This window comes from Podarcis gaigeae (genome assembly GCF_964106915.1).
Source record: "Podarcis gaigeae genome assembly, chromosome: 5".
In the NCBI taxonomy this organism is placed as follows: domain Eukaryota; kingdom Metazoa; phylum Chordata; class Lepidosauria; order Squamata; family Lacertidae; genus Podarcis; species Podarcis gaigeae.
This window is the reverse complement of record NC_139681.1, coordinates 23949599-23968185: the sequence shown is the minus strand read 5'-3', so window position 1 is coordinate 23968185 and position 18587 is coordinate 23949599. Positions and strand designations below refer to the sequence as shown.

Genomic DNA, 18587 nt, shown 5'->3' with positions numbered 1-18587 from the left:
TAGCTTGGCCAGATCCTCACTGTTTCTCTTGAGAGGTGGATGCATGTAGTCTATTCTGCCCACCCACCAGGTGAGGCATCACATTATTTTTTTATTTTAAAAATAAAATTTATATCCTGCCCTCCCTTCAAAGGAGCTCAGGGGGAACAATCAATCTAAATTCTGCCTCTGTAAAGCAGGCTAATTTCTGTACACAGTTACACGTCCCTCTCCATCCTGGGATGTAAGAGACCTTTTCAAGGAAACAAGGCAACTAGGAAAGAATACTGAGGGTGTGTGTGAAGAAGGGCAAGGGGGAGGTGAGGCTCCAAAGAGATGTTGCCTGGGTCTGAGAGAGAAGCTTTGAGAATTGCATTCAGCCCCCAGGCCTGAGGGTCCGAACCACCCTGGCAGTAGAGCTGCCTTTCCCAATTCGTCCCCACAGATATCTCTTGCCTTCCCAAACACTGCCATCTGATGCCAGAAAGGCCAACTATATAGATTATGGGTGATGGAAGCCCTGTAGTTAGCATGATGCATACCGAACCGAAAGCATTAATTGTGCTCCACGAGCTTCTCTATAAAAATCTTTGCAGAATTATTTCCATCGAGCTTTTATAGATTTCCTGGGGACGTTTTAAAGAGCTGTGTTCTAAATAGACATAAAATGGCAAAGATGAGAAGAAAGGCTACCGGGGCCTTCGTGATAAATGAAGGTGCTTTTAATGATTCTGAAAAGATGCCATGCGGATGGTGCTTCACTATCTGGAAGAAATCATAGTTAATAGTCTTTTCAGCTCTTGAACAGCCCATTTCAGTTCTCCATATTGCTTCAGGGTGTGGGGTAGGTTAGGGTCTGGGCCTGCTCTTGTCAGCACTTGCCCTTCCTCCCTAGGTAAAGGTAAAAGTAAAAGACCCCTGGAAGGTTAAGTACAGTCAAAGGCAAAGCGTGTTCTCATTAAAAAGAGAGCACGTGTTGCGGATGGGGCTAAACAAAACATCCACAGTTGCCAGCCAGGTTGGTTCAAGAGGCTTGGAACAAATTGGTGGCTGGTGTTGCTGGGTTAAATTTGATGTTGCCAATTTAGGGGTGGGATCAGAGGTTATTTAAGCAAGGTCCACAGCATGTTCCTTTCTCTTTCGCTGTGGACACCGGATCACCCGCCCGCCCTCCCTTGATTGGGCTTCCGCGTTTGACCTTGCTTTGCCTGTCATGGGGTCGTCTGCATTGGTGCGGGGGCCTGGTAGGAATTTTTCCTTTTGGCTGATTAGTGTGTGCCAATTGGGTTTTGCCTACTGCGTAACAAATCGTCACAACTTGTAAGGTTGGCGGTTAGGCATTGGTTAAATTGGTTGGTGGAGGGGTATGGATTGGCTGTGCCTGCCCCTCCAGTGCTGCTGCTGCACGGGAATTCCGTTAAAGGAATTCTGGGGCTTACCATCCCCTTGTCCAAACCCCTGGAATCGGGTGCGGGCCGCGTAAGCCCCAAGGAGCATGCGGGGAGTAACTGTAGGGTCTGTGTCGCAGCTCCAGTTTTCCCTGATCTTGTTCCTCCACACTGACTCTTGCTGGAATCCGGGAGTCAGTGCTATCCCCCAAGGCCGGGGGGGGGGGGGATAGCTAGTCATAACCAATGCCTAAGCAACCACTCACAATTTGTATGATAATAAAGTTGTGGCCAAAATTATGCCAAAAACCTTAAACAAAAATTATGTGTGATGTGTGAGTTATTGGGGTAGGGGTGTTTTGGGGGACCTCAGCACGCAACTATGGGGTTGCGGCACTCATCTCGTTTTCAGGTCAAGGGAGCAGGCATTTGTACACAGACAGCTTTCCGGGTCATGTGGCCAGCATGACTAAACCGCTTCTGGTGCAATGGGACACCATGGTGGAAATCAGAGTGCACGGAAACACCGTTTATCTTCCCACCACAACGATACCTATTTATCTATTTGCACTGGTGTGCTTTCAAACTGCTAGGTTGGCAGGAGCTGGGACAGAGCAACGGAGATCCGGACCACCAACCTTCTGATCGGCAAGCCCAAGAGGTTCAGTGGTTTAGACCACAGCGTCACCCACATTCCCCTAGACCTCGGACAGAAAGGAGACAAGCTTTCTTCACCCATGTTCCTCCTCCTTTCTCCCTCCTCCTTTCTCCCTCCTTTCTCCAGCCTATCTCCAAGTGACAGCACAGTAGTCTACAAACATTTTCTTACATTTATACCCCACTCGCTCTTCCACCATGGATCTCAAGGCGACATATGTATGACTTCCATGGGGTCCACCATCCAGGCACTTTCCAGACCCACTCCTGCTTAGCTTCACCTACTTCGCAGCCTTATGTTCCTCAAGACCACCAATAGTGAAGGATCCTCCTTGGCCACTAGCCCACTGTTCTTTTAAATAACCTTTGGCAACTCCAGGTGGGACCAGGCCCATCTCCCAACTCCCATCAAGCAGCTGGAGCCTCCACATCTCCATACTGAACACAAGCTTACAATACACACAGTGGGATCAAGTGAAAATAACTTACAATCAACCGCTTTTATGATGTCAGCAATGACCTCATGCAAGGTTGTGGCCAGCGAGGATGGAGGCACTACTGGTCATCACCCTTGGTTCCTTGCAGCACACTGAAACTTCTCTCTTGGCCCAGTCCATAACCTCTGGAAATCCCATGGTAGCAGCCAAGAAGCAGAGGAACAATAATAGTCCTTCCCAAGCCATTTATTTAATATATTCACAGAGAGAGATGAAGGAATGCAGTCTCTCTTAGATAATGGCATTGCTCCGAGTAAAGTCCCACCCCCTCCATCTCTCCTATCATCCCTGTGTCGGCTAATCTGAGCTTTCTGCCTCTGAGCTTTCTGATCTACTGCTCTCAATGCATGTCTGGTCCTGAGAGAAGGGGCATCAGCAATGCTTTCCAAAGACACTGGGTCCTTCAGCTGTCTCTCCCCTGGTGTTTTTTCTTCCTGTTGTTCCTGTTCCAATATTTCCCAACTTCTCCCCTCTGCAGCTTCTGAACTGTGACCTTCTGCAAACCACTGTTCTAAATCCATACTGCCCTCCAGTTCTTGGAAGGTTCAGGAGAAGGGGGTGGGTAGTCCCCACCATTCCAGCCTCTTACACCAGGATGCCCATGTCTTACATCATGTGCGACAGCGACAACACAAGAGGTTTTCCTGCCTGAAGCAGATCTTGTATAAAAGACAGGCGCTGGTGTCATTGAAGAGGCCGTACACTTCCCCCACAATCTGTTGCCAACTCACACACCCTCTCCACCTTCCCAGTGCTTTTTAACAACGCCATAAAACTGAACGTGGAACCGCTACCCATCTGAAGCAACCTGCAAATGTCAAGCCAAAGCCACGGTTGTTGGATGGCTATACATGAGATCCCAAGGTCTTTTTTGCATTATATTTTTCTTCCGCCTCGGCTGATGAAATGTGATTTGTGACAGGTGGATTCATAACAGGAAGTGCCAACAGACACTTTGCAAGTGATCTTGAGTAGCACGGAATGAAAGCCAGCACCTTTTCTTTTATAGAGCCCGGTGGTGGTGGTGGTTCTGCTCCCATGATAATTGCCAGTGGTATTTGTTTTCAGCGCGATACATTAATCTTAAGAGACATGACCTTTCAGGAGATAACACTTTTATTTCTGGTGACGAGATGCAGTGTACCGTTAAGGTTCTTCATGCAAGTATATGAAACAGAAATAACTGAATGAGAATGATGGTGTCAAACAACAATGATGGGGGTGGGGTCTAGAATATATGTCCTTTCCCCTGAAAACCAATAGCCATTTTTTAGACAAGAGCAAGTGTCCTCTCTTGAAGGAGGAATCAGTTTCCAAATATCGGTGCCCAGCGATGCCCCTGCAGTTAGTTTGATCAAGCCCTACAGATGTGTGTGCAGATGTGTAAGCAGAACTGCCATCAGGCATGTCTCTTATGCCAGTCTTGCACCAATCTCTGGCCAAAGGATGAAGCAACTGGATAAATGGACAGACTTGTAAAGATGCTCACATGACATGGCTCAATCCTTTCTCCCCATCATGGTTATGCAAAAAAGGGGGTGGAGGAATTTCTTGGCACAATCTTTCTTCTGCCAAACTACCCCCTGGCCCATGGTTCTTGGCCCTTTGAATTGGCAAGTATCATGGAATTTACAAGGTTAACCAGACCCAGACCTTCCAAATCTCCCTATTTTCCAGGGACAGTCCCAAATTTACAGAAGCCGTCCCAGTTTCTGGCCTGAAAGCAAGATGAGTCCCAGTTTCTGATTTGATTCCGGAATGTCCTGCTTTTCCATAGGATGTCCCTCTTTTCATTTGAGAAATGTTGGAGGCTATGGAGTTATGCGACGCCTGAAGGATGTGTCCCAGCATGCTTCTGCTGCACTCATTTCAGTGAGAGAAGGATACTGGTCATTGTGGGCTAATGTTGATGCTGCTGGTGCCAAAGAGAGGGACTAGTCATTGTGACCTTGCGCTGATGCTCAAAGAGAAAGACTGGCCATTGTGACTCCATGCTGCCGTGGTAATGTTGCTTGCCTGAAGGACCATGGCTGCTTGAAGGAGAGAGACTGGCCATTGTGACCTCATGCTGAAAAAAGGTAAAGGAACTCTGGACAGTTAAGTCTAGTCAAAGGCGACTTTGGGGTTGCAGTGCTCATCTCACTTTCAGGCTGAGGGAGCTAGCGTTTGTCCACAGACAGCTTTCTGAGTCATGTGAACAGCATGAGTAAACTGTTTCTGGCACAATGGAGCACTGTGACAGGAGCCAGAGTGCACAGAAACACCATTTAACTTCCTGCTGCAGCAGTACCTATTTATCTACTTGCACTGGTGTGCTTTCAAACTGCTAGGTTGGCAGGAGCTGGGACAGAGCAATGGGAGCTCACCCTGTTGCATGGATTTGAACCGCTGACCTTCTGATCGGCAAGCCCAAGAGGCTCAGTGGTTTAGACCACAGCGCCACCCAAATCCCTTTGTTGGAGGGTATGCAGACCTGGAATAAAAATGAGCAGCTCAGCCTTCAACCAAATTCTGCCTATTTTCCACTTGTGTAGATGAAAGTCAAAGAGACTGACTCTCCTGTCATAGGCTCCTATTCAGGCAAACTAAGGAAGAACAACTGAGCGTGTTCTAGTCATGTTTCTCGGAAATAAAAGCTATTCAGAGCAGCACACGGATTAGGCCCTTATCAGTTTGAGTCTTCCACATTTCCATTAGTAGCATGAATTGTTTTGGGATGCAGATTAATGCGAAAGATACAACAACAGCAGAGGCTTTTACAATCTGATTTTGGCTTTTCATGAGGATACAGCTTCACAGGTGCCGCAGCCGAGGCCCTAAAGACAAGTGTAATATGATTAGAAACAAATAAGATACAGGGGCTGTTCAATCTCCATCACACAACCAGGCTGGGCAGCGAGACGCGAAAACTGATAGCTCGGAGGCTTCATCCGCACAAGGCGGGCGATTACGAGGCAACAAAAAGCAGACCCAGAGAGCCTTCTTATGATTATAAAAAACTGATCAGTGGCATCGTAAATGCAAAAGTGATAAACCATTATTTCCAAGACGGTAATCACCCAGCCCAGCCACATGGTTATATTTATAGCAGAGTTGCTCAGAAAGAGATTTCCGCGGAGCAGTAGGTCTTTGGCACTTTTAGCCTATTCTGGGAAAGGGGTAATAAAAGAGGGGAGCAAAAGAGGGAAACAAAGGGAATAAAAGAGCGAGGCAGTGCACTCATAACTCAGGGTCTTTGTAGGAGACTCACAGCTTATTACTGAAAATATGAAAGCCATGTGTTTATTTAATAATCATAAGAGCTGAAATTTCTCAAAAACGAACTGAAAATCTTAGCCACACACCCTCAAGAATATTTGACAGAATGAGATCTCACAACTTTTATGCCCATATTCAAGAAGAGGAAGTTTCAAACACAAGGGTGATTCCAACTCAATATATTTTAATATTTCTGCAACTAGCAATGACCTTGTGCCCTATTCCTTCCAGTTCTCCTCTCTTAACTCAGAGCTTCCTTCATCTGCCAGTATGAATTTATAGTTTCATGTGACATTGTGAGCCAAAATTTCACAGAAATATTCTGAGAAATTCTCTGAAGATTTGCACTCCCTAAGAAGACTATTTGATTAGGTAGTAGTAGCAGTAGTAGTAGTAATTTTATTATTTATACCCCACCCATTTAGTTGGTGGGGTATAAATAATAATACCAGGTTCTTACAGCAAAGCAAGTTTTGCCCTCTCTTAATCGTGTTGCCAGTTACCACATTTTTATTTTGTCCCATCAAACTCAATGGGGCTCATCAACATCTGACTCTACTCTATTGCTAAAGCCTCAATCAAAATACCACAAAACCCCAAATTCATCAGGGGTTAAAATGGTTTGCAACCTAATATTATTATTATTGAAAAGTTCTCATCCAGTGCTGAAAAAAGGTAATGAAGTGAAACTCCCTAGGGTAAACATTCCATAGCTGGGTTGTCAATAACATGACCCACTTCATTGTAAATAATAATAATAATAATAATAATAATAATAATAATAATTGCACCCTGCCCATCTGGCTGGGTTGCCCCAGCCACACTATGTAGCTTTCAGCATATTAAAAATTCCCCTGAACAGGGCTTCCCTTCAGACATCTTCTAAAGGTTGTATAGTTACTTATCTCCTTGACATTGGATGGGAGGGCTTTCCATAGGGCGGGCACCACTACCAAGAATGCCCTCTGCCCGGTTCCCTGTACCTTCACTTCTTGCAGTGAGGGAACCACCAGAAGACCCTTGGAGGTGGACCTTAGTGTCTGGGCTGAGCGATGGGGGTGGAGATGCTCCTTCAGGTATACAGGGCCAAGATCATTTAGGTCTTTAAAGGTCAGCACCAATCTTCTGAATTGATGGCAGAGGCACCCAGTTGGTGACTACCGATGACTACTAAGGCAGCGGTGAAATTGGTCCTCTACCTGTGAATTTAATGGTGAATCTAGTGTCTGGACTGAGAAGCCAATCCCTTCATCCTTTTAACTTTGCTCAAGCTTTCAACCTATTCTTCCGTAGAACTCAACAGGATTTATTGAGAGCTGAATCAGTCTTCACTGCCATAACTCTGACACAGTTTCTATCAGGATTGATTGAACGTGATGGGCACAGGGAATATGGGGCGAAATGTTGGGAAGTGGCATTTATAGAGGGAGAGAAAGAGGTGACACAGGAATTTTGAGAAAGGGAGTCTTTCTCAAATACGAGAGCCACCTTCAAATATCTTAAGGGCTGTCCAGTGGACGAGGGAACATGCTTGTTTTCTCCTGCTCTGGAGGGTAGGACTCAAGGCAATGGCTTCAAGTTACAAGAAATGAGATTCTAGCTAAACATTTTGGGGGGTGGGAACCTTTCTTTTTGTATAATTTTTATTAAGTTTTTCTATTTTACATTTTAGAATATTCATTTGAACAACCTTAAAATATGGACTAGATGATCCTTGGTCCCTTCCAACTCTAAGATTCTATTATTGTATGTTATGATAGCTAACAGCACCATCACTCCTTCTATTCCCATTTACCTGGTGACTGTTTGAATCTTCCCTGACCCCTTATTGGCACCTACAATCAGTGTTTTTTCTGGGGGTACGCAGGGGTACGCATACCCTGAAAAGATTTTGTGAATCTTTGTACTTTTGTCCATTTACTGTATTTATTTTCCCCGATCTGGACTATAAAATGGTAATTTTCTTGAGTCAAAATGAGAGTACCCCTAAACATTTTTAAAGAAAAAAAGCACTGCCTACAATGATGCATCAGCAGCATTCCTGGGCATGATGAGCTGTGGAACTTGTTATGTCAAAGAGTCTCTGATATCTTTAACCAAAAGAACAGAAGCACCTTTTGAGTTTTAAATCCAAACTATTGTATTTTTCTGAACAAAGTAGAACTTTGAACAGCGTATAACTGGGGCGTGGGTGGTCGTGAGACCTTGGAAGTGATTCTTGGTATAGAAAGAGGGTTGTTACCAATATGTTCCATGAAACAGAAGTGGGTATGTCATTCAGCCTGATGTTACAAAACGAAGCACCTTTTTTTCACCCCTCTCTGAGCTTGAAAACATATTACAATATGTTACATTTTTCTTTCCTGTTGTTCTGCTTTATTTTTGGCAGAAAGAGAAAGCAAAATCTCACCGAGTCGCTAATGTTCAAACTCACAAAGGTTCAAAAGACAAGGTTTGTCACTTTCTGGTCTCCCTTTATAGTCCTTCACTGATGTATGACAAGAACCCAGAAAACAGTCCGATGCCTGCATTATTCAGCAAATATAGACTTTCTCTTCCTTGCTCTTCAGGAAGTGATGATACTGCCGAGTCTTTTTGGCTGGATACTAGACAGGGAAGCAAAAGAGAGAAGGTGGGGGGGAAAAGAGGGGGAAGCCGCCAGGTAACAAGAGAGATAGCTGAATTGAAGAAAGAAGTGTAAACGCATGCTGTAATCAAGGAGTCTTGAGATCTGCCAATATTTCAAAACCCAAACATGGGAGATTTCATTATTTATATAGATTTTTTAAAAATCCTTTCCTATTTCAAAGGCTCAAGGCAGCTGGCATAAAAAATGAAGTGCTGTACCTACAAATAAATAATACAAAGATTTTTTTTCTTCTTCTTCTTTGGCAATCACTTGTAGCTGAGTAAGATTGTCTTCCATAAACACGGTTTTAACAGTGGGTACGTAAGTGACTATGGAGGCCAATTCTGGATCAACATGTCCTTCCACAGTGGGGACATAGGTTTCCGGGCAGGAGTTGATCATGGTGAGGGTTTGCCAAGCATGCCTTCCTCTTAGCACGTTTCTCCCTTTCATCCTGACTTTGAGATTCTTCAAAGTCCATGATACCTTTGGTAAAGGCTGTTCTCCAATTGGAGAGCTTGCAGGCCAGTGTTCCTGGTTGTTGTTGTTGTTTATACTACTTTTTAAAGATTTGCTATGAGAGAGTCTTTAAACCTCTTTTGCTGACCACCAGCATTACGCTTTCCATTTTTACGTTCAGAATAGAGTAGTTGCTTTGGAAGATGATAATTAGGCATCCGCACAACATGACCAGTCCAATGAAGTTGATGTTGAAAAATCATTGCTTCGACACTGGTGATCTTTGCTTCTTCCAGTACACTGGCAAAAACAACCACAACCACAAATTGTGACAGAACAAGAACCAAAGGATGTCAAACTCCCCTCTATTCTCCACCCCCCAAAGAAATGAAAACCATCAAAACCCATACAGGTCCCATTGATATACTCTTCTAACTCTTTTATTGGCAATACACCTCCCTCCTAAAGCATCCACCCTCCATATTTGGACTCCCTAAATTCATTTGAGGGTCAAGAAGTAATCACCCACCCTTCCTGTCCAGTAAGTAAATCCTCATATCTCCTCCCAACGTAGATTCTTTCCATGCCAAGGTATCCTTTAGATATACCTGGAGGCTACTCTTTCATGCATGGCTCTTTCTTGCAGAATTGGTTTTCCCCACGCCCTCCTGGCAGGATGCCAGTTCAGTGGAAGAGACTCTTAAGATGAATCTTGTTCACACTGTTCAGAAGTAGCCACCAGCCACGCGAGCTCTGAAAACTGGTTTGCATGCAGCTGCAAGAGGCTAAAGGAGTACTTTCTTAGTGAGTAAAAAGGTAAAGGACCACTGGATGATTAAGTCCAGTCAAAGGAGTTGCAGTGTCCATCTCAACACGGGTGGCACTGTGATCCAAACCACTGAGCCGTTTGGGCTTGTCGATTAGAAGGTCGGTGGTTTGAATCTGCTCTAGCTTCCGTCATGGTGTTCCATTGTGCCAGAAGCAGTTAAGTCATACTGGCCACATGACCCGGAAAGCTGTCTGTGGACAAATGCCGGCTCCCTCAGCGAGATGAGTGCCATACCCCATAGTCACCTTTGACTGGACTTAACCATCCAGGGGTCCTTTATCTTTACCTTTTCTTAGTGAGTGTTTGGAAAATATTTGTATTCTGATCATTCTCTCCTGGCTCACAAGTTTAGGGCATGCATATCAATGGTGTCATGTGCACAGATTGTTGTATTGCCTCCTGGAAGTTGTAGTTTGGTGGTTTCTGATGGATTTGAAGAGGAATGTACAGAGTAGTCCATAGTCACAGACAAAGCAGATGAATGTTTTGAACTTGGCGGCCGTTAACTTATAGTTGATGCCTCCCTCCCTCCCTCCCTCCCTCCCCCCCTCTCTCTTACTGAGTAGCTATTAAATAATCCTATTTCATTCCATCATTAGGTGGGCTTGGTGTCTCACTGTAAATACAATGGCTAAATACAATCCAAGTGATTTGACTTGCCATTGTGTTTGTCATGATATGATGTTCTTTCTGAGATACTATATGCAAGTCATCAAATGATGGGGCATGGATATGGCAATTAGCCATCAGTTTGAATTTAACCTTCATCTTTAACAGGCCAAACACTTGACAAAAATGAATGTATATTGGACAAGAGTTAAACCAACATTTCTATACAGAACAGCATATGCCACATCTTCCCCCAGCTCACTGGACAGCCCAGATAATTTAGTAGGAGAAGAAATATGGATAAAACTTAACTGCAGTGCCAATAGCACCAGAGTTGATCTACATGCAAGATGAAGAGTGTACAACCTTTCCGAGCTATTATTATCTTTCAGAGAGAGTAATGCAATACCGCCAGTTTCTAAAGGCACTCGCCATTGTAGTATGAGGCCACTGCATTGTGAATACTTAAAATGCCCGTAGGGTCCAAGGAACCTAAATGAGATTCTAATGTTAATAAGTGCTGAGTGACCTTTACTGTTAACTATCTAATACATCTCAGGCAGACAACATGGAACCTCTGCTATGAGAGGGTCACATGGACAAGCTGCTAGCCCTTTCGGTGTAATGAAAAGTCTCCCCTAAAATACAAAATGAAATGGATTTTTAAAGTGGCAGTTGCTGTGTCTTCATGGTCACCTTTAAATCCTCGTGAGATATGTGCCACCTCAAATTAAAAGCTATAGGTGGAGTCAAAACCTCAAGGTGCTGCAATGTAATTAAGCTGCATGAAATATGCAAAAGGCCCTATTTATAGATTGTAATAAATGGCCTGATCCAAAGCTGTTAAGTTCTATTGCTGAGATGAAAATCCGAAATGCAGGATTCATGATCAAATTCAAACTTTCACCAGATATTCTCTGCATATTCACAGAATATTCATTCAATACTGGATACTGGCTTTTGACACCCAACTGTATTTGATTTCAATATTTGATGATTGATTGCATGCAATGGTATAAAGACCTTTGCCACATTTGACAGTATATGGCAATGGGTATGCAAACTGGTTTTTATTTATATGAAGATGTATGTCACACACTTCTAGAGCTTACACACCATTAAAAATAATTTAAACAAAATATTCCACAAATAATATAATAATAATATAACAAAAGCAAAATAATCTTTGTTTTAATTATTATTTATTGCACTTCACTCACACATTTTTCTCCAAGGAGCTCAAGGGGACATACACCCTTCTTTGTCTGCTCATTTAATCCCCAACAACAACCCTGTGAAGTAGGTTAGGCTGAGAGGCAGTGAGCATCATAGCTGAGCGGGGATTTGAACCCTGGTCTTCCAGGGTCTAGCCTGGCACACTAACCACTGAACAACACTGTCTCTAATAAAAACAGTCATAGATGCAGTAGATAAAGCAAAGGCATTGGACAAAACATTGGCACTGGTAAAGCCTCCCTAAGCAGAAACATCTGCTGTGATGGGATAAAGGGTGCCACTATTTAACAGAGAAGACCCTTACCTTTGTCCCATCCGCCAAACCTCCAGCATTGTCAACGCATAGACGGTAGTCTGATAAGGGAGAAGGGGTTGTTTTGATCAAAGGCGATAGAAGCTCTCTCTCTCTAAGTGGTCCATCATTTAGAGGTTGCCTATTCTTCCTTAATGATACTGATCTTTTGTTATAAAGGAGATACCCAGTTCACACAGATAGCCTCTTATTTAAAAAAAGGGATTATTGCACTGGGAAGGTGGTTTTGGAAGCAATGGTCAGGGTATTTATCTATTTGACGGATCACCACAGCATGCAAATGGCAGATGATCTAAGGGACATTTGGTCCACCTCAGAATACGGGATCTACTTGCAGCATGCAATCGTGTTAAACGTTTCATTGGAGCGGCTAGGTGGTGAACCTTGTTAGATTTGAGAGCTGACAGCCTGCAAGTTAATATTCAATAGTTAACATTTGTCAACTGAGAGCTTTTGAGTTTTCATTTTTGGACTCTCCCCAAATCAAAATATTCAAGAGGTGCCCATGTGCCCCGAATACTAAATTTTAAATGAAAACATTACCTTTCAAAATTCAACTCTGAATTTTATGTGGAAAATTTCAAAGGGGAAATGTTAATATTGTTAATATATGTTTATATTTGCTTCTTCCAATCCCCCCCCCACCGCTGCGTAATCCAATGTGTGCAGAAATACAGATGTGCACGAGATTCAGTAAAAGAAAGGCAGATGAAGTGGCCTGAAGCTACAGAAAACAGAAGGGGAATCCTGTGGGATCCTAATGTACTTTGTCAACAGGATTCAAGGATACTCATTCAGCCATGCAGGTAGGACTTCCTAGGGGGATTCAGTTTTCCAAATGTTTTGGGGGTTGTTGAGGTTTATTTCATCCTGCAATCCTAGACATGTCCATTTAGAATTAAGCCCCACTGAGTTCAATTGGATTTCTTCCCAGGTAAGTGAACACAGGCTTGTCGCCTGGATCAATTAAGATGTGTAATCAGTTTGTTGGCGCTTTGTGGTGGAACTTTAGGTCAAACATACAGAGGGATTCTCCAAGAGTATCAAGGATCCAAGCTTTCTCAAAAACTAATGATTGAAAGTGACAGGAGACAAAACAGTCGGGATCCCCTGCAGGGAGCCTGTGAAGTGGGAAGGTTATTTGGAAACCGGTAAGACGATATCAAGAACAAGGACATGAAAATAATAAGAGAGGTGTCCATGCTGATTAGGAGAGATGCTTTCATCTGAAGCTGCCATACCTTGACTTCAAGCCGCACACTGAAATGCATTTGACTGAAAGGAATCATTAATCAGCCAAAACATTTCCTTCACTTTCCTTGGGAAATGGAAAGAGCCTCAAACTGGCCTTTATTTATCTCTTTGAGCCAACAGAGATCCTCTTGCTTCCCTGAGGTTATAGGAATTCTAAGGTCTCAAATATAGAGTAAATGTTGATAATTGCACAAGGTAAACACACATACATAAGTATATAAACCATGTGTCTAAAATAGTACAGGAAAGCAATCCAAAAGCTATCTTGGGTTTCCTAAAGACTCTAAATTTTTCCTCTGCCTCCTTAATCCCCCTCGCTTGAGAACACGCAGGAAGTCAGCAGTCAGGGAAGTTCCTGAAGGGATTCCTCTCCTATATATTTGAACTTCCTTTGCATTAATTGTCATTGTTTGCCCAGATGCTCTGCATTGAGGGATGTCTGATGGACATCCTGATTGTCTCATCAAATGCTAATGTTCTGTGTAAACTTTGTCTGGAACGATGTGAAACTTGCTAAATCCTCAGGACTATCACACCTTGGCCTGCCTGAGCCACAGCAACCCCACCTTATATGTGGCGCAATTTCCGACTGTTTGTAGAGAGGGTGTCTTTCTTCTCCACACCAAAATGCAAACCCTTCTTCTTGGTTCTGGGTCTCTCTTGTGGGGGAACTCTATTGCAACAGAAAAATAAAGATCTGCCTTGCTTTCACTGCATCTTGCCTCCGTCCATCCATCTCTGACCGATCATGAACTTAGGGGACTCAGACCCTTGGGTAGCAAACCCAACCACCCCTATTTTTCTATATCACTGATATATTGCAGTGATGGGCTGGTGTGGAGGGACCCTGCATATAACAATTTATAAGGAGGGGAGGGATAAGGAAAAATTATAGCGACATGGCTTTTGACAATCTCAACAATCAGGTGTTGTCACACTATTCCTACCAGTGGTCAGATGAGTGGCAGTGAACCATTTTCCAAATCATGTTTTATTTTTTCAGTATCTCACCTGTTAACTTTACAGCTACCAGCAGGAACACTTCCTTGTCTCCTCCATCATCACAGACAGCAGTGAAATATCATGAAGAAGCAGTGTGAGCCTCTAGTGTATTACCACCTGATCACATGGAAGCCTGTTTCATGTTAGCTTCATTTTAGGAGGTTCCTTTTGTGTGTGTGTGTTTGTGTCTTGTTTGTTTTTGAGGCAGGGAGAGCCCACAACGTGGTACTTGGTGCTGTTGCATGTGCTTGTGACAGGGCTGGCCCAAGACATTCTGCCACCTGAGGCAAACCACCCAATGGCATCCCTGCTGCAGATAAAGGGGTGAGCAGAGATCTACCGGGAATAAATATCTACATCAGGAACAAGGGGTGGGAGCAAAAGGGAATGAGCGGGAAATTCAATCCACCTTATCTGACTGGGCTTTGACCTGCTTTACCATGCTGCCTGGGCCAAACTGTCTATCAAGGATGAGGGAGCCTGTGTGCCTTTCTAAGTGTTGCTGGGCTACAACTCCCATCATCCATGACTGTTGGCTATGCTGGCTGAGGGCTGATGGGAGTTGTATAGCTTTCTAGTTGTATAGCTTTCAGAGGTGTAGCCGTGTTAAGTCTGCACTATGGCAAAACCCAGCAAATCGGGTTCACAATTTGTTTGTGGCATAAGCTTCTACAAACTGGGGGTGGGGTGGTGGTTATTGTTTTGCTTTGTTTTTGTTTTAACTTTCAATTTTGTGCTTTTATCCTGCATTTTTATCTTGTGAACCACCCTGAGATCTCTGGATAAAGGGTGGTATATTGATGAATTGATGATGGTGGTTGAAGTGAGAATCAAAGGTGGTTGTGTGTGGGGGGGGGGAAGGGGCCCCACGCTGAATCACACCAGGCAGGTACAGAGCTCAGGAGACCCCATCATTCCCCCCACCCAAGGGGTGGGAGAAGACCAGCAGACCGTCTCTTCACCGAGAGGCCACCATAGAAGAAGCATTGGGGGTTGCCACAAAGAAGGCAGCAGGCTCAGCCTCCAAGGAGTGTGCCACAGCCATCACTGCCATTGTGGCAGCAGTGGGGGCAGCAGGCAATGGTTTCTGTGAAGGCCAAATCTGCTGCCCTTGTGGACCCTGCCACTCAAAGCAGTCACTTCCCCTTGCCTCATGGGTGAGCCAGCCATGGCTCCTGTTGAGGGCAGGCACTGTGGAGGGGAGGGCACTAGGGCACTAGCACTAGTACACCAAGACCACATTATAACCTTCTCTGAATGTTGTCAAATGCTTCCCATTTTCTAGACGGGAACACTGCCACAGAAAGATAGCAACTCACCAAGGGCCACACATGGTGAATGTTATTAAGCAAGAATTTAAGACTATCTTCAACATTTTTGCAGGGCGTGGATCACACACGCCATCAATATATGGACCCCCCCCTTTGTGTTATACCCAGTGCATTTTTCTTAAAAAAAATGTTTAGGGGTACTCTCATTTTGACTCAAGAAAACCACCATTTTATAGTTCAAATCGAGGAAAAGAAATACAGTAAATGGACAAAAGTACAGAGATTCACAAAATGTTTAGGGGTATGCGTACCCCTGCGTACCCCCAGAAAAAAGCACTGGTTATACCTACATCCAATTCTAAATAGATTAGTGACAGGTCAATGAGATCCAGTCTCTGATCTTGTTCATTTTGGACCGTGTCCCCATCACTTGCAAGCATGCATTTTGGATGAGGAACGGGACCACAGGGAAGCCGTTCTTAGGCTTCAAAGGTAACATTTGAGTCAGCTAGGTGCCTTCAGGTGTTCTTAAAATGCTTAAGAAAAGCAACAGGAGCTCTGTTCCAAAACAGTTGTTACAATTAGGATGACTTCTCTGGAGCGGGGAGTGTTTCTGCAGTTGCCATTTTGGACCCTCCTCGGGATGCAGCGAGGAGAGAGAAAATCTTTAAGCAGATGCTAATTGCATTACACAAAATCCAAGCGCAATTACTTCAGCATAATCAGTTCAGTTCAAACTGTGTCAGGCCCACCTGCCTTGGTTCCTTAAGGAACTAATGATAGGGGGCATCAAAGACAGGAGATGGGAGAAATAAGCTCTCTCTCTTTTTCCCACAGATTCATGCGTTTGGCAAAGGCTTTCATCCAAAATACCCTGAGCAAAAATATCCAGCTCAGGCTCCATATTTCTGTTCACTTGCTATCCAATTAAAGTCTCCCATGCTTGCCCTCCTATAGTGCATTTATTTCAGAGTCACTGCCTGTTTTGCTTTTAACCCTCTGATAATCTGTTTATCACCAGAGAGGAAGAGAATGTATTCTTAAAAGAAGGACTAAAAGGTCACAAGGCCAATTATAATGCTGGAAGGTGTTTTGATTGAACAAGAAATAAAGGATTGGTACTTAGCAGAGATGAAAGAGACAATTTGCTTCTAAAATTCTTCTCCTTTGCAGATGTTCAGGTCAAATATTCTCCAGTGATACCCTTCAGGTTGCAAAGGGAAAGGTTTAAAAACCACCGGTACCTCACATTTGACAGCATTTGAGAGTTGGCATGCAACTGGCAGTTTACAGGACTAGTTATCCAGGTTTACTATGTACACCGAATGCAACAAAGATTTGGAAGCAGGCAGACTCCGCACCCTCATTTGAGAGATAAAGAAGGGATGCCTAGGGCATCACTTAATAGTATCGATAGTCTAGGCCTAAATTTCTAGCCTGTAACTGAGGTTGCAAAGCTGCTACGGCTAAGCAATTGCTCTTCAAGGTGACCTGTAATTTACAAACAGCAAACACACTATTCACAAAACTGCACAACTCAGACACATTCAAAAACAATTACTCTACAACCTCAAGCAGATGGTATCATGAGGGTGCTTCATTCTATATGATAAATCAGTTGCTTTCTGCAGTGGGAAATATATTGAGCGTAAACTTACCCTTTCTATAAAACCATAATGGATTTTGTAAAATAGTAATAATAATAAAGACAAATCAGGATGTAAGTAACTGAGGAATTCTAGGAACAAACGTCACATACACCTGCTTTCACTTCAGAATGTTGCTATCTTGATGGGTGTGTGTGTACATTTATGATAATGATGGTTAATTAAAGACCCATCGTGCTGGAAAAGCAGGGGTGGAGAGCTGGCAGAAGACATTTAGGTGTCTGAAGAAGAAAATCCAAGAAGTACCCCAATGAAAAAATGCAGCGATAAAGCAAATAATTTACTATTACAGTAGTTGCCTTTAATGGTACCCCAAACTGCAACCCACCCTGGGCCAACCCAGGGACTGTTCACCATGCCCTGAATCAATTCCTGAATTAGTGGACAAAGGATGGGGAACAGGAAGGGTGGATAATCTGAGGCTGTCCCTGAACACTCCTCTGCTTTCCCCTCCCCATCATCACGGAGGCCATTTTGTCAGGCAAAGGGGGTGGGGTAGGGTAGGGTAGGGGGGAGATTTGTGTCGTTGCTTCCGGTTTCTAATTCCTTCCCTTTCTCCTGCTCTCCTGAGCAACCACCACACTCTGCAGAGGAGGAAATAAAGGGCTTTCTGTGGCCAACTCAAAAGCTGTCTTTAGGGTATAGAGGAAAGGAGGCAATTCAACGGCTTTCTGCTTTGCTTCTTTTGAACCAGAAATGTGGAACCCGAAGCCCTCTACATACTGTTGAACTTCGTTTCCCATCAGTCCCGGCAAGTACGGCCAATGGACAGGGATCATGGGAGTTGGAGTTCAGCAACCTCTGGGGGCAGAAGCGCCAACTTGCGCAGAAGAGTGGGATGCTAATGACATGTGCATGACACCAGGATACCGGGAGGAGCCAAATGTGGAGGTAGCATGACTTCAATGGCTGGCAGCTCCTCTCTGGGGCTTGGCCTCATCCCACTTGATAAATACATCTGGAGATGTCAGTTAAAGTAATTTTGACATTATCGTCCTATACAGACAAATGGGCCCTACAAAAATATGTCAAGTTTCGGAGGGAGACTTAAAATTTACAGCATGCTGCATGCTGAAGGAAAATTATATGAAAATGATGTATCGTTGAGATTTAACACCTACGTAATTAGCAAAAATGTATACAACTGCTTTAAATGTATGTTGGAAGTGTAAGGAGAAGGCACTTTCTACCATATGCGGTGGATGTGCAAAATAAAAAAAGCATTCTGAGAAATGATATATAATGAGTTGAAAAAAATGTTTAAAATAACATTTGTGGGGGAAAACCGGAATTCTGGATGCAGAAAAACCAAAGGAGCAGAAAAGATTATTCATGTATGTGACGACAGCAGCATGGATACTAGTCGCCCAGAGATGGAAATAAGATAAACTCCCAACCAGAGACAAATTCCTGTCTCATTACATATGCTAATCATCTGCATACTATCCTTTGCTTTTTCCTGTAGGACTAATTGCAGTCGTTAACAGTCATCAACAGGTTTACCATATCCATTGAGTCAATCACCCATCTCCTACTACC

The 18587-nt window shown here is 43.8% G+C and overlaps 2 long non-coding RNA genes across 3 annotated transcripts; one reads left to right on the top strand and one right to left on the bottom strand.

Annotated features, from left to right (window-relative positions):
- Nucleotides 1-683: 683 nt before the first annotated feature.
- Nucleotides 684-2484, bottom strand: LOC310844535. The gene is made up of 2 exons (XR_014564169.1): nt 2277-2484; nt 684-740 (listed from the first exon to the last, which is right to left on the bottom strand). It is a non-coding gene; the product is annotated as an uncharacterized lncRNA (long non-coding RNA).
- Nucleotides 2485-3275: 791 nt separating this feature from the next.
- On the top strand, nt 3276-18325 carry LOC310845436. Of its 2 annotated transcripts, XR_014564726.1 has the most exons (4): nt 3276-4599; nt 8173-8231; nt 12524-12660; nt 16219-18325. It is a non-coding gene; the product is annotated as an uncharacterized lncRNA (long non-coding RNA). The 2 variants fall into 2 exon arrangements; XR_014564725.1 differs by lacking the exon at nt 8173-8231.
- The last annotated feature ends 262 nt before the right edge of the window (nt 18326-18587 follow it).